The following is a 15,120-nucleotide window of genomic DNA, read 5'->3' on the forward strand; positions in this document are numbered from 1 at the left end:
AAAACTGCCAAAGCAAAGATGGCGCAAATGATGTGACCACAAACCACTGCACAGCAGGTTTCCTGCATTTGCATAGCGACGTTGTAGACGCATATGTATGTGCAGATATATGTACATATATGTATGTACATATATGAATATGCATATACGGCTTACTGACGGTCTTCACGTGTTGTTGGACAAAATGGCGTTGGTTCTAACGCAGCTGATGCATTGGCAACCTTGTAAGGTTTCTCTCATTAAATTTCCATTGATCAGAAGGATTGATTGGCCGTTGCATGCGGACGAAATGGGGGTTGCCAAGCGATATAAAATAGGTGCTTTTTGTTTGAAAAACGAATATCGTTCTGGGCAGTTAATAAAGTTTGGAGATGAGGAACTAGCAGCATTGCTCTATGAAGGTTATTCTTAAACGCAAAGGAAGTTTGCAGAATCATTGAAAGTCTCTCCAGCAGCCATTTAAAAATATTTTAAAGTAGCTGGATTCACTCAAAGGCATAAAAGATATGTTGAAAGACAAGTTTTCATGTGGAAAATACTGTTTGTGCAAAGTCTTATCCCATTAGCAACGAATGGTGACTGGTGATGAAACTTAGAATTCAACGGCAAAGCTGAAAATCTAATACGCCAAGGTAATGGTCGGTATTTGCTGGGACGAGAAGGGCGTGTTGTATTATGAGCTTCAAAACCCGGTGAACACTACCGACAGCAGCGGTTCATATTGAAGCGAGCAATTGCCGAAAAACCTCGCCCATCGTATAGCCTATAACTTGACCCTTATGATTTCCATTTATGCAGAACACGCTCACTGGAATATGGTACACATTACAGCAGCGTAGCAAAATATATACTTGGTTCATTAGGAATCCACAAATTACCATTAAGATGAGATAATGTAATTACTTCAGATGGAGAATAACTTTTTGCTTTAATTTTCAATTTTACTCCGCAATAAGGGCTTCTTTTAAGAACACATTTAACTTATTATTCCTACATACCCATATAAAACATATTTGGCAACCCTAGTCAAAGTTGCGCGCGTCATCGATTTGAACTTGTCATTTAACACCGCTCAACGCCACTCAACAACGCTTAACTAAGAAGCGTTTCAAGTGGCGCCATATGTGAAAGAACCATCACCATTACTATCACCTTCGTCATCAACACCAATACCTACACCATCACCGCCACCGCCACCACAAGTGGTTGATATGAAGTGATTTTAAATCTGAAAAAAATGCTCATTCGAGCGCCAGTCGCACGCAAGCAATGAGTTGGAAATTAACGAAGGCGGACGACTAAACGAAAAGGGCCGCGTGTGAAATCTAATCGCGGCGGAAAGAAGCCTGACCAACTGCCAACCTTGTTGCCATTTTAGATAAAACCTGGCACTTGGGCGACCGTATACTATGTGCTGGCGAGCATATTGGTAAGCGTGATTGGTGGCAGCTGATGTTGAAAGTTTACTGATGTGTTAATAAGGCAGCAGTAACCAAATACGGTTGATAGAATGATACCTACACATGTATGCTGCAGACGAGGAAAAGAATCAGACTAAGGAAACCATAAGGCGTATAAAAATTAAAGTGATAAATACCTAAACAGAGAGGAACCTTAGGGATTTAAGTTAAAACTTGTTTAGGTTGCCCCCGTACTAAGGAGGCTGATATATCTACGGGTATTACAAAAAACATTCGCATCTGAAAGTTACTACAACTTGGAGTAAACTTTAGATCCTACTGTCTTTTTTACTGACAAAATACGTACGTCAAATCGTATTCCAAAATCAGTTAACCAGCAAAGATATACTAATATGAGTAAAACATGTTCGTTAATTTTCATTGAGATAACTCAAATATTTACAGATATATCCAGCATAAAATCACCTGAAAGATCGAAAATCTTTTATTAGCTATATGGGAGCTCAGAGATGTATTGACCCGATTAAACCCATTTTTAATACACACAGTAACTATTGTCATGAAAGTATTCTGTCTGAATTACAATTGTATAGCTGACACATTGACCGATATTTTCGGTTAAAAGTCACTTTAGATATTAAGGTCCACATATTCGGTACCTAAGGGCCTTGAAGCCTTCTCATATATAACATTGTTCTGAGCACATTGGGTTGTAATAGCCTTAGTAGTATAGGAGATATGGCACGCTCACTTTTTCAAAATTTTTTATTTACAGGTGCCCTTTGCTACTGTGATCCCCTGTGTCAAATTACCGTTTTATATCTTAATTTAGTGCTAAGTAATGGCACTTTATATGTTTTCGGTTAATGGCGATTTGTGGGCGTGGCAGTGGTCCAATTATACCCATCTACGAACTTGTATTTTTTCATCAATACATCTCAATTTTTGCTCAAGTTACAGCTTGCACGGACGGACGGACGGACAGACTGTCAACCGGGTTTCAACTTTTCTCATAATCCTGATATACATATGTATATGGGCCATTCCATCAATTGGCGACATGGTTTTGTACCCGTATTCCGATCAAACAAAAAAATTACTATTTCTTTTATTTTTTAACGACCTGAAAATTGGGTGTAAAAACTTTTGAAGTTATACAATTTTATGTAAAAAAATATCAGCTTTCTAATAAAAATATTTTCAAAATCCAAAAAAAAAAAAACAATTTTTTTCCAAAAAAACAGTTTTTTGTGCTTTTCCACTAAACACATGCTTTTTTCCTCCCTGACAAGTGAAAGTAACTTAGGAGTTAATAGCCTGCGCCGTATAGCGACAATTTTGCATCTGTTTGCTGTTCATGGGGTCAGAGTCCCATATTTTTGAACACGTGACACAACTTTCTCAAATTTTCATTGTCATATAACAGATTGATCGTAATTGTCGGCAAAAAGTCATTATATCGCATACCGAATTTGGTAGAAATTGATGGGGTTGTTACTGAGAAAGGTCACCCAACAATGGGTTTATTTCAAAATAACGAGCAATCGTGGCGGAAAGCAAACAAACGTTGGAATGATACCACATTGGAAATCAGACAAAAATTTATTCAATCCATGCCGAATAGAATTGGAAATAAAAAACCCGTGAACGGAATAAAATTTTTTTGTTTTATTTAGAAAGAAAATATTCTACACCCATTATTTTGGCCAATACAATTTCTTGCTTTGAAAAAAAATATGTTTTAATATTCGGAATGAAAGATTTCCGACATATTTAGTTGTAATAAAGTAAAGTAAAGATATAACTAGAACAAAATTGTTTTAATAGCAAATATTTCACAGTTAATGAGTAATGACAACTGCTTACATTTTGTCTACAAATGTACATAAATTATCAGCGAGACGAGCTAGGTCGATTTAGCCAAGGCCATCTGTCTGACTCTTGGTATATACCCTAGTTCGGGATCTCCGATATTGAGATAACAATCCGAGATTTTTTACTTATGTACTTTTCCCCTAAGAACCTTTAAATTTGTTGAAATACTGACGGTTCACTATAGAATATAGCTGCTATGCAAACTGATCGATCAAAATCAAGTACTTGTACAGGAAAACTTTTTGTTTGATAAAACAAGGAGCGTTACAAAATAAACAGGACTTACAAAAAAAAAACACAGAACAAATGGGTTTTTCGGCAAAATCAATTTATTTTATTCAAAATAGTCTCTTTTTCCTTTTCTCCTGCTTTTTGCACGGCCCAAAAGCATGTCGAACGAGTGTTTTTGCTCGTTGGCCGGTATGGCCGCCAGTATGCCGGTGCAAGCCTAATGAATGGCCTCTACGTCTGCATAAAGCTTTCCATTCAGGGACAAATGCATTTTCCGAAAAGGAAGAAGTTGCACGGTGCCATATCAGGTGAATACGGGGAGTCTTTAATGGTTAAAATGTGATTTATGGTCAAATAATCGTCCTTCGAATTTTGGATTCTGAGCAATTTTTGGTCGGCAGTCAATTTGTGCGGAACAAACCGTGCACACACCTTTCGTAAGCCCAAATATTCGATCAAAATGCGATAAATCGATGTTTTGGAGATGTTCAATTCCATTTCCTTGAATTTCAATAATGATTTCGGCTGATTTTTGATGAATTCACGCACAGTTTCGATGGAATTTCCGGTGATCACGGATTTTGATTGGCCCACATGTTGATCGTCATTTATGCTCTTTGTTCGAAGGTCATTTTCGCACCGATAAAACAAACATACTGACACTTAAAACGCAATAACTTCACTTCCATACAATGAAATCTCATGAAATTCTCACTGAACAATTGATAAAAATAGCAGATTCTAACGCACCAGTCGGCGTATAGATGGCGCCACCAGGGGGCGCTAGATTCAAAAAGTCCTGTTTACTTTGGAAAGCATCTTGTATATCTTGTTCTTATAGCTGCGGTGCAGCCAAAATTAACAGGTTTCTTAGTTTTATGTAGGCAATGCAATTTTCCCAAAACTCAATTAGTGTTATGTTTTATAAACAACTTAAAAATATTTTTAAAAAATTATAAAAGTCTACATTGAGATATTATTGAAAATTTCGTTAAAAAAGGAAAAAAATCATTATCTACTAAATACCATTAACAACTACAATGTTAAAGGTGCGCTACTGCATTAAAAACAAAATAAGAATATTTGCGAAATCTTCACAGAAGGGATAAGAGGCATAGTGAGCACATAAATGTCACAAAAATATCAACAAAATTTGCATAAAATCATCAAAGTGCCACAGAGCATAATTTACATAGCAACGGCAACCTACAAATGCAATGTCGGCTATGTGTATTAAATTATATGTGCATTCGAAGATCATAAAGTGAATGCAATGACAAGCGCGAAAACCACGACGATCAACGCAACCGCGAGTCTGGAGACGTGTTCTTGCTGTTGTTGCTTTTCTTCTTTTTTGGCTGGCTTGGTTTGTAGCTTTGGTGCCACTCAGCTGCTAACAAGTGTCACGTAAAGCGTATAAATTTAAATAACTACGAAATAAAACCAGGCGACAACGACAACAACAACAACAACAACTACAGCAAATTGAAGGAAAAAGTGAAAAAGTAACCGAAAGGTAGCAGCAGTTGCATTTCGATCAAAAAGCGAGCCAAGACAAGATAAGCAGATAATTTTGGTACGCGACCGAGTCGAGGATGTGGAAGCAGCAGTAACTATATACACACGCGTGTATGGCTATTATAGCGCTCTCGCATAACAAACAATACCACACGTAGCCCGAAAAAAGTATGTAGCCAAAAATGAAATTAAAAAGTGAAAAAATGCGCCAAAGGAAGTGAAACTGTGATGCTTTCATATAAAAATTGGATCAGAAGCCTCGACGACGGTCATGGCGTCTTTCGGCAGTCAGTCGAAAATAAGAAAATAAAATAGCTGCGCTGCCGATGAGCAATTCAATTCAACTTGGTGTGCGAATTTACACCATGTTTTACTAACCACAACAACTAATTCTACAACCACAAACAAGACAAGTCGGCAGCGGTCTGGCGAAGTGAATCGCCACTTGAAGGAGACAACGCGCGTCCGACAGGATTGCACCGCCAGTTGCGGTAGCCGCAGTTGATGTCTGCGCATGCGTGTTGCCAATTTGGATACGAGCACCATACCTCCGCAAGCCATTCAACAGATTCATTCATGTTTTGGCAGGCTTCTTACTCAGTGCGCCTTTTTTTATTGATTTTGGCGCATTTTTTGCATTCTGTTTTTTTTTTTGTTTTTATGTTTGTGTGAACTATTCTCGTTTGTGTTATGAATTTTATTCAACATTTTTCGGGTCTTTTACGCACCGACAATGATCGAGCTGCCGCCACTATTCGACATTGAAAAGAAACACGAAAAAAATATGAAAGAAGGGTTGATACAAGCCTTTAATTCCTGCATGGTCGAAAGTGTGCGGCGACAGCTCAAAATCGGAATTGTCTTTTCTGCATATACATATGTACATATGTACAGCTATATGTTAATACGTTTAATTTCATTTGCATGAATTTTGGTAGACAATCGTTTGCATTGCGTCAGTTCAATCGATTTGTTATAGCGGCGCACCACTATTGTTTTTTGTGCACAGTCGTGGAATTTTTGGCGGTTCTCAAATACCTCAAACAATAAATTTCGCCAATGACAATGTCGACAAAAATGTTGTACCACAAAAGTAATAAAAATACAAAAAGTACTGAAGAGATCAGTGAAAATGAAACCAGTCGGCGAAACAAGGAGGCAGCAGCCATACAAAATACATGTACTTTTTATGTATCGTAATATTATATCTTGTAAAACCATTTTCATGCGTTTATATAACTTTCAAACGCTCCAAAGAACTGATAAAACCTCTTTTTTGTAAATCTTAATTATTAGAGAGCTCACAAACATCGATACCTTTATATTGAGACCAAGTTAAAATATCCTAATCTGGTACTGAATACCATTTTATTCTTCAATTATTGGAAATTGGCAGAAAATAGTACGGGTGGCCCTACAAGCCTACAAAAAAATTAAAAATTAAAAAAAAGGTATTTTACATCGCAAAACGATCTCTTTTTAGCGCGCAAAACTAGATGCAACGATTCTCAAACTTCAATAGCCAGTCTGAGAAATATGTGGCTTCCAAGTGGTAGTACCGGCATTCAAAGTAAGCCTCCTAGCGCCGCTGATTTCTTATTTAAACTACTGCCCGTCGAGAGACTTTTACACGTTTCGAAACAAAAATATGGCGAATTCTAAAATTATACGGTGGACGGAGCAACATCCGAATGGGAACATGTTTCTGCAATTAGCCATCAGCACAATTATTCGGCATAGTAGAGCCATGTGACCATGTGTAGAGGATGCAGTCATGGGTAGAAGTTCACGCGTGAGGAAAGTTCTCTGAGCGCCATTCACTTGGGAGTGGCCAGAGATGATTGCCTTATATGGCTCAAGCAGCTCACTACTCCCGGTTTTAAACCAAGTATCTCCTAGGTAGCCAAAGAACATCCGTTTGAAGGCCGCTGAAGTGAGAAGGCGAACCATTCCCTTCCAAGCGTTGTGCACTGGGTTTGACACACGCCACGTAAAAACTTCCCCAATCAAAAGTAAACAACATTTAGGAACATCTAATGAGCCGGCATTACGAGTTTTCGAGAAAAAGGTTCTGCGGAAGATATATGGCCTTTTAGACATTGGCAACGGCTGGTACATCAGTCAATGGAAAGAAGAGCTGTACGAAATATACGGTGACATTGACATAGTTTAGCGAATTAAGAGACAGCGGCTAGGTCATGTCATCCAAATAGATGAAAACACGCCAGCTCTGAGAGTATTCGCTGGGAAAAGCAAAGGAAGAAGAAGACCTCCACTCTGTTGGAAAGACCACTTGGAGAAGGACCTGGCTACACTTGAAATCAACAATTGACGCCAAACAGCAAAAAGGAAGAACGACTGGCGTTATTGTAAACTCGGCTATAACCGCATATGCGGTGTCTACGCCAATAAAGAAGAAGAGTCATTGACTGCAGGTACTAGTCGATTTAAATCACACCTAATGAATCCCAGTAATCATTCTCTTTCCAGCCCAAGACAGTCTTCTCCTTTTTCGTCGTAGTACGGATACGAGGTGAAATTTATCGTTTGGACTGTTATTTGGAATTTGACAGAAAAACTTTTTCGGATTACGCTTAAATAGCGTCGTACACTGCTAAGAATGATCTTGTGGTTGCACTGATTGGTGGAGTAAGCAAACCCAGAACTCAGCTGCCCGTTAGCTTTCTCATAACTAATATTTCATATAGGGTATAACCAATGTAAACTATTGGATAACTCGCGTATCTCCAATTACAGATCTGGCATTACGAGGGCATGATATTTTATTACGTTATTATCTGTAGTAGACGTTTTCGCGGCACTTGGGATCGACCAAAGTCGGAGGTTCGACCACGCTGAAAGTCGTTAAACCACCTTTTGACGATCGCCACCGAAGGAGAAGAGTCGTCGTATGCGGCATCCAAGCTAAGCTATTTGATTCCACTGTGGTTTGCACCTTCCAAAAACAGGACCCGAATCACCAACAACTATCGCTTTTTTTATTTTTCTTAAATCCGTCGTACCGATAGAGAGTTTCTGAGTTAAGGTTGTTATCGAAACTTCCTTGTATATAGAAAAGGAATATATTATAAAATATGTTACTGCCATAAAGCTCTATTGACCAATCTGATCTCATATATATTTTGATAATACCCGACATTACGCCCAAGAACGATTCAAACTACTGAGCTTCGAAATTTTTCTTAGTTAGACAAATATAAGGAAACAAGTCAAAAGACGGGGCCTTAGAGCAATCTTAACACCTTCACATGGCGGAACAGCCCAACGATAATATGAATATATCCATGCTTAAGAGTTAATTGTCTGCAAACACAACGAATAAGCGTACGTAAACCGAAAAAAAGAAACGGATTCATCAACAAGCTTGAATTATAGCCAAGAGCCACCGAAATGAGCAAAGCAGCCACCGAACAAACGAGCTGACCAAATAAGTAAGCAATTGCCAGCAGCAGCCACAACAACAGTAATAAATACTACACATAGTTATAATGCGAGTATAACAACAGGCAATGAAGCATTAACAGCGGGAACCCGTGAAACGAGGCGCTCGCCATCATCACCGCCGCTCATTGTCAGTTTCAACGCCACTCTAAGGGCCACCGCATAACTACACTCTTACATACACACATACCACATATTGTACATTCTAGAACCATGGCATGGGTAGTCATTTGCTTACGCATACATACACACGTACATATATATAGAATGGCGCTATCGCATTTGATCTCATTTAGTAGGTTGAGCGCACACGTAGTACAAATGTAGCCCTTATGCGATCACAGAGCACAAAGCGTCGATCCCCACACCATTGGAGCTGCAACAGTAAGAACTACAACAACAACGCCAACACTTGAACAAGGTATAGACGACGACAGCAACAGGAACCGCAGCCGCGGCAAGCAACAGAAACAGCAGCAATAAAAGTGCCTAGTTGGCCACATAAAACGACATGAGATCATTCATCAGATCCTTCCAAGCCGCTTAAGCTGAATGGGACGAGATGGGATGGGATGCGATGGATGCGAAAGACAGGTATTGCGTTTATTAAGCGATGTGTGGAGACGATGCGTTCTTTGTGTTGTTGATCTTCTAGGGGTAGCAGCCCGTCGTAAAACTACAAAATTGTATGTGTGACAGTATAAGTGACGAAGGCGCGCGCTAGTTTCAAAAGTGGACTCTATGGTATGCGGCAGACATCCGGTCGATTGATGTCTCGCTGACTGTGTTGGCTGTCTTATGTTGCTCGGTGCCTGGTGTGGATATCGTTAAGGACTCGTGCGGCGCGATTGCTCAAATTGGAATATGCCACCACGTAAAGCGCATGCTCCATTATTTGTTTAACATGCTATGCGCACTTGTGGGGGTGTCGCGACTAAATTAAGTAGAAACGGAAACGTGCTGCCACACAACAGGCGCGCAGCATGCCATCAGCACTCATTAGTCGCTGAGAGTTGTGAGAAGGAGGTTCCACAGAAGGCAATAACAAGATATTGTGGAGATTTATTTAGAAATCATGGAGCATTTTGAGGATTAAGGATGCTTTTCAATTTTTAGCGATATTTTCTGAGGCTCTGTATAGGAAATTAGATGTATCTCCTAAACTATTACTCGGATCAATTTAAAAATTTAGGGCAATATTCCATATATTACTCGGATTAATTTGAAATATTCTAGAGTTATTGTACAATTTAATAAGACAAACAAAATTTCGAATTTAGAAACATGTAAACCCATGTATCCTTTTAGGATACCTATCTTCACGAAGTTTTTAGCTTTGCAACCCTTCGTGTATGCAATCTATGTTCTCTGGAGATGATCTCTCCGATCTGGGTACAAATGTATGAAAAATATGGTATGATACCGACCTGATGATCTTTTGAGTTTCAAAGGCCTGCTTTAAAAATAATGTATTATTCTTCGCTATCAATATTTTAAAAGAGGTTTATTCCTACATACAGATTCGAAAACAAGAAAAATTGTTAACTTCCTTCACAGGTTCTTTTCTACTATACATACATTAACATTCAATTATACATACATATATACATACTTTAATCCAAGCATGCCAAATTTCGTGCAGATATCTTGCAAAATAAAAAAGCTGTCAATATAAAAAAATAGATTTTGATCGTTCACCTTATATAGCAGCTATATGGTATAATCGTTCGATCTAAAACATGTATGCGAACATTATAACATAGCCTTGGTCAATAATTTTATGAAGAGAATTTGTGATATAAAATAGAACTTGTAATATAAAAGACTATTCCATACAAGGGCATGATTTTTTCCACCAATTTTTATGGCAGCTAACCTTATATTGATTTTTACATATGCATTTTGAAAAATATTTTTGAATGCAAGAACCAAATAATGATCACAAATTATTTAATTATTATTATAGTTCCTTATTCTTGTGCCTATTTACCTTAATACCCCATACGTAGGTTACCTTTTACATTTCTGGCTTAGAGAACGAAAATTTTATTGTTTTTAAAATATTCTACATTAAGTTCTATTTAATTTTACATGCATTATTGCATGAACTATTGCCACTCTTAATATCTCCAAAACATGGCTTTTGAGCCTAGCAACCGGATCATCGGGTGTAGAAAAACTTTGACCTTTTAGTTTATTTTTACGAACCGGAATAAAAAGAAGTCATTCGGTGCCAAGTCAAGACTTTACGTTGGATTGCTCATCAAATCGAAGTTTTGAGTGCTCAAAAATGCACCTGTTTCATTCAATGTGTGAGAGCTCGAATGGTCGTGGTGAAGAGTGAATTATTGTGTACCACTCACAATTTACTGTTCTGCATTGTTCCAGTAGTATGGTTGCGAAATGTCCAGTTTTTTTCAAAAAAATAGGCAATCATTTGCTTGAAAGTGCTTTTATGCGAAATCAGCGGCTAATCTCGAAACGTCTATACAGTCGACTGCAGTTTACTTTCGGGATCGTACGCTTAATTTATCATCTGTCACGTTGTTATAGGCGTGTTTCGATATCGCAGTTTGTTTTTGGTTGTTTTTTCTCTCAACCAATAGATACGAGCCTTGTTTTGACCAATTGACAAATTGTTGTGGGATACAACATTAATAATTTTTTCTTACAGTCAAACATTCATGTAATATTGAAAACAATATTGATGCCCGTAGGTTTCTCAATCCCATGATAGGTCATATGACGATCTTGCAATATCAGTTAGCGCACAGCACCAATAGCTTTTTGAACAAAAACATTTCCTAAATTCGTCTTGGAGTGATCTACGACATCTATTCAATTCACTATACCCTCGATAAACACTGATCCTTGAAGGTCTAACTCATATAAAGTGCTCAGATGAACAGAACACGTCGAGAGTTATTATAAAAAACGCGAAAATGTTAACTATTTAATTTAATTTTTTGCTATAAATTTTACGATAATATTGTGAGTTTCCAGATTGCAACACTGAGGTTGCCAAATCCTTAATATTAAAGGCAACCTACGTAGGCAATAACTTGAAAGTAGTTACTACATTTGCGCCAATAAATGTCCACCAACAATTTGCAACATTACCCCCTGTGTGCGACTCAGCTCAGCGCCAGTCCATATTTTTCGCACTTCCATGCATTTATTTGCTTAAGTATGCCCATAAGTATTTGCTAGTTCAATAAGTGCCAGACAAGATGTAACAGTGGCGTGGCGAAAAATTTGCATTCCGACACCTTGGCAAAAACTCGGCATACACGCGCACATATTAAGCATGCAACAAGTTTGGCTTAACCAACTCCCTCAACGCCTGGACTCGCACACAGCAAACACACACCAGCAGCAGCACTCCACCGGTCGCTGAGCACTTTTTCATACAATGAATATGAATGTTGCACAATATCACTTTATGCATCGCAGCACAATCGCTTACGCGCAGCCTGTTAGTCAGATGGCTGCTTGCCACGATTGACAGCGGTTGTTGCACGACGTCGGTTGGTTGGTTGGGCACCCTGTGGCGCGCATACTTTAACCGATTGGCGATCGTTTTTGGCACATGCGTTGCAAAGTTTTTCTTTGACTTTTGCTGAACGCCATTGTTGTTCATATTTCGTTGGTGTCGCTTGGCTTTTTTGAGGGGTGGTGGATATACATATATACATATATATAAGTGTGTCCAATGGCGGCACAGCGGGCCCATACAAATGGCCGTGATGCGACACAGAGCCGTAATTGTTTGTTTATTGTTATCCAACTTGCATTTATTGCACACATTAAACACATTGTTGTTGTTATTGTAGTGTCTTTTATTTATTCTCATTTTATTCCTTTGACTGCGGCTGATTATGTATGTGTAATATTTATTTATGCATTGTTCGCATTGTCGCTGAAGAAGATGCGCCAAAGTCAAGCGATTCAACAAAAAAATTGCCAGTACGGAATTCACCAACTTCGGAGAGCCGCTATGGACGAAATATACACATTCACACATGAACAAATATATGTAAATATTTTTTTGTTTTTTTCAAAATCCTCTGAACAATTTTCTTATGTGCCATTTCTTGATTGTGATCACACTCGGGTCTCACACAATGGCACAATGCGTGGATGCTTTTTTAAAAGTGCCAGACATCATGCTGTGGCGCTACTGACTCATACGCACGCGCACATATCGAGCTATGAAAAAAATCTGCCTGTATATGCAAATTTGCAAATGTATGTAATCACTTATGTAACAGCAGTCAAAGCATTTTGCTAAACGCTGTCATTGCAATTCAATAAAATGCATAATTGCGGATATTTAGCTTAAAGTCACTACCCATTTTGTAAAAATGTAATATCGAAACGATACCCAATTAATTCACCATAGAAAAAATGGAACCGTTTGAAAACTTCGGTACCTATGAAATGCAATGAGTGTATAAACCGTCTACGCCAATGGTTCTCCTCATTGAGTTTAGAACTGGCTAAGCAAAAGAAGTCTGGTCATAAGTACTAGAAAAGTGGAGAAAAAGCATATTTCTCACTATAGAGGAGTGCGAAAATCATTCACAGCCACAACTAAAGTATCTGAGAGTAATAATAGACTTAAGCCTCAAATTTAAGGACCACCTGAAATTCACTGCAGCTAAAGCGAGCTAAATCCTAAACGCATTATCAAGAATAATGGCAAATAAAGGCTGCATACGTTTCAGCTGGCGATTTTTACTCGCTAAGGTAATGAGATCGGTTGTATTATATGCGGCTCCAATATCGATCCAGGCGCTATGCATTAAAGCATATGCCTGACAAATAAGCACAGTGCACAAGGCTGTCGGCACTAAGTTATCAATGCTTTATGAACAATATCAAGCGATGCTGCTGAAGTAATAGCCTGTATGATGCCCATTGACATTCTGGGTGACGAATAAGAGCGGGTATACAAGTTACCGTCTATAGGAGCAAAATGAGAAAAGCGTGTCAAAAGCTTAATAATGTTATATGACAGCGGTGGCAACCTCACTCAAAGGACGGTGGCCCCACAGGCTGATACCGGACATCCATTCGTGGATAAACCGACGACAAGGGGACCTGGATTTACATCTAACCCAAATACTAAGAAATACTATATACATATGTAGTATTGCTTTCGATATCGCGTATATAATTTATATAAACCAAATTTCAAATATATTTGTATGTATCAGTGTTGTAAATAATGCGTTACAAATTTTAATAAACATTGCAATTAATTTTTTTTTGTATTGATAAATTAAAAACACAGTTTTAATTCCACAAATCGGATTAAAACTGAAAATTTTAAACATTAAATATTTATAACGATTGAAGAATAATAAAAATTATTGATAACAAGTTTATAACTAAAAAATTAAAAAAAATATCTTATATTATTTTCCAATTGCAGCCTTCTTGTTCACAAATTAGCATTCGAGAAGGAAAATTTATTTTTCATAAAATTTCAATCTATTTTAACACATTTGTCGATTACTTTTAATTATAGTTTTTCAGTTAGCAAAATGTATATACATACATATTTCCATTTTTTCACTGCAGCATTTTACGTAAAAAGTATTATTTTTTTTGGTTATTCCAAGTTTTAAATTTAAATATAAATAAAATTTGAATAAATATTTTTTTTTGAAAAAACAAACCTTACAATTTTTTATTACGATTTTAGGATCAAACATTTTTTAATTAACTCTTTGCAACACCTCCTAAATAAAAATCAAAAAATATCAGAAACTACTATTTATTGTTAATACTAAATTATAACTCACCTTAAAACTAAATCAAATTTCATTAATTTTCGAAAGTAAATAGCAATTACAACTCTGTTAGTGAAAATTATTTTTTTGAAACACAATTTGTATGCAAACGCTTACATAATTCCATTACTTTGAATGCAGACTTTAAGTCACGAAGTAAAACGAACGTTCGGACGCAACGAAAACAAACAAAAGAAAAAACGAACGCACTACATGGTATTTTTTCGTGCATGCGACATTTAAGCTTTAATGAATTTTTTTTTTAATTCACTTTACACTGCATTTTCTAATTATTTTTATAATTTTGACATATTTATCACACTTAATTTAAAAACCCTTGGCACCAACACTTCCACTAATACTTTATAACACCGATCATTACATGAAATGAACACGCACCATTTCTTTTAACCTTTACAAATTTTCTCTTATAATTTACATATTTACACTATACACCTAATGATCACTAAGCTCACATTATAATTTGCAATAAACAATGATAATAATATATTTCTTTTTATGTAGCACTTAATTTTTCTCTTAATTTTCACCGTGAACCGCAAGGGAAAAAGGCCGATAGACAACTGATCTGCTGATACTAAATGTTACTTTGCTTTTATTTTACGACGCCGCGTAACGGTGGGAGTTAGGTGTTGTTGGGCGAAGTTTTCTTACAGAAGCATTCACGCACAATTGAGAGTGAGTAAGCAGATGGTCATGAAATAAATTTATCGCATGTTATTATTCCACGCATGAAATACACCATACGCATGGATTGATGGATGCATAATAGAAGAATTATGTCATGTGGATTA

At 37.3% G+C, this 15,120-nt stretch overlaps 1 protein-coding gene across 3 annotated transcripts in view; it reads right to left on the minus strand.

Annotated features, from left to right (window-relative positions):
• The window catches only part of LOC126759849 (uncharacterized), a 690,051-nt gene that overhangs the window by 597,121 nt on the left and 77,810 nt on the right, over nucleotides 1–15,120 (minus strand). The window contains exon 1 of one of the 3 annotated variants that reach the window (XM_050475011.1): nucleotides 14,318–14,914. The exons of the other annotated variants lie outside the window; for them this stretch is intronic. The gene's annotated coding sequence lies outside the window, so the exon portion shown is untranslated. Of the gene's footprint in view, nucleotides 1–14,317; nucleotides 14,915–15,120 lie in introns of those variants that run through there. 3 annotated transcript variants of the gene reach the window in all.

This window comes from Bactrocera neohumeralis, chromosome 5 (assembly GCF_024586455.1).
Source record: "Bactrocera neohumeralis isolate Rockhampton chromosome 5, APGP_CSIRO_Bneo_wtdbg2-racon-allhic-juicebox.fasta_v2, whole genome shotgun sequence".
In the NCBI taxonomy this organism is placed as follows: Eukaryota; Metazoa; Arthropoda; class Insecta; order Diptera; family Tephritidae; genus Bactrocera; species Bactrocera neohumeralis.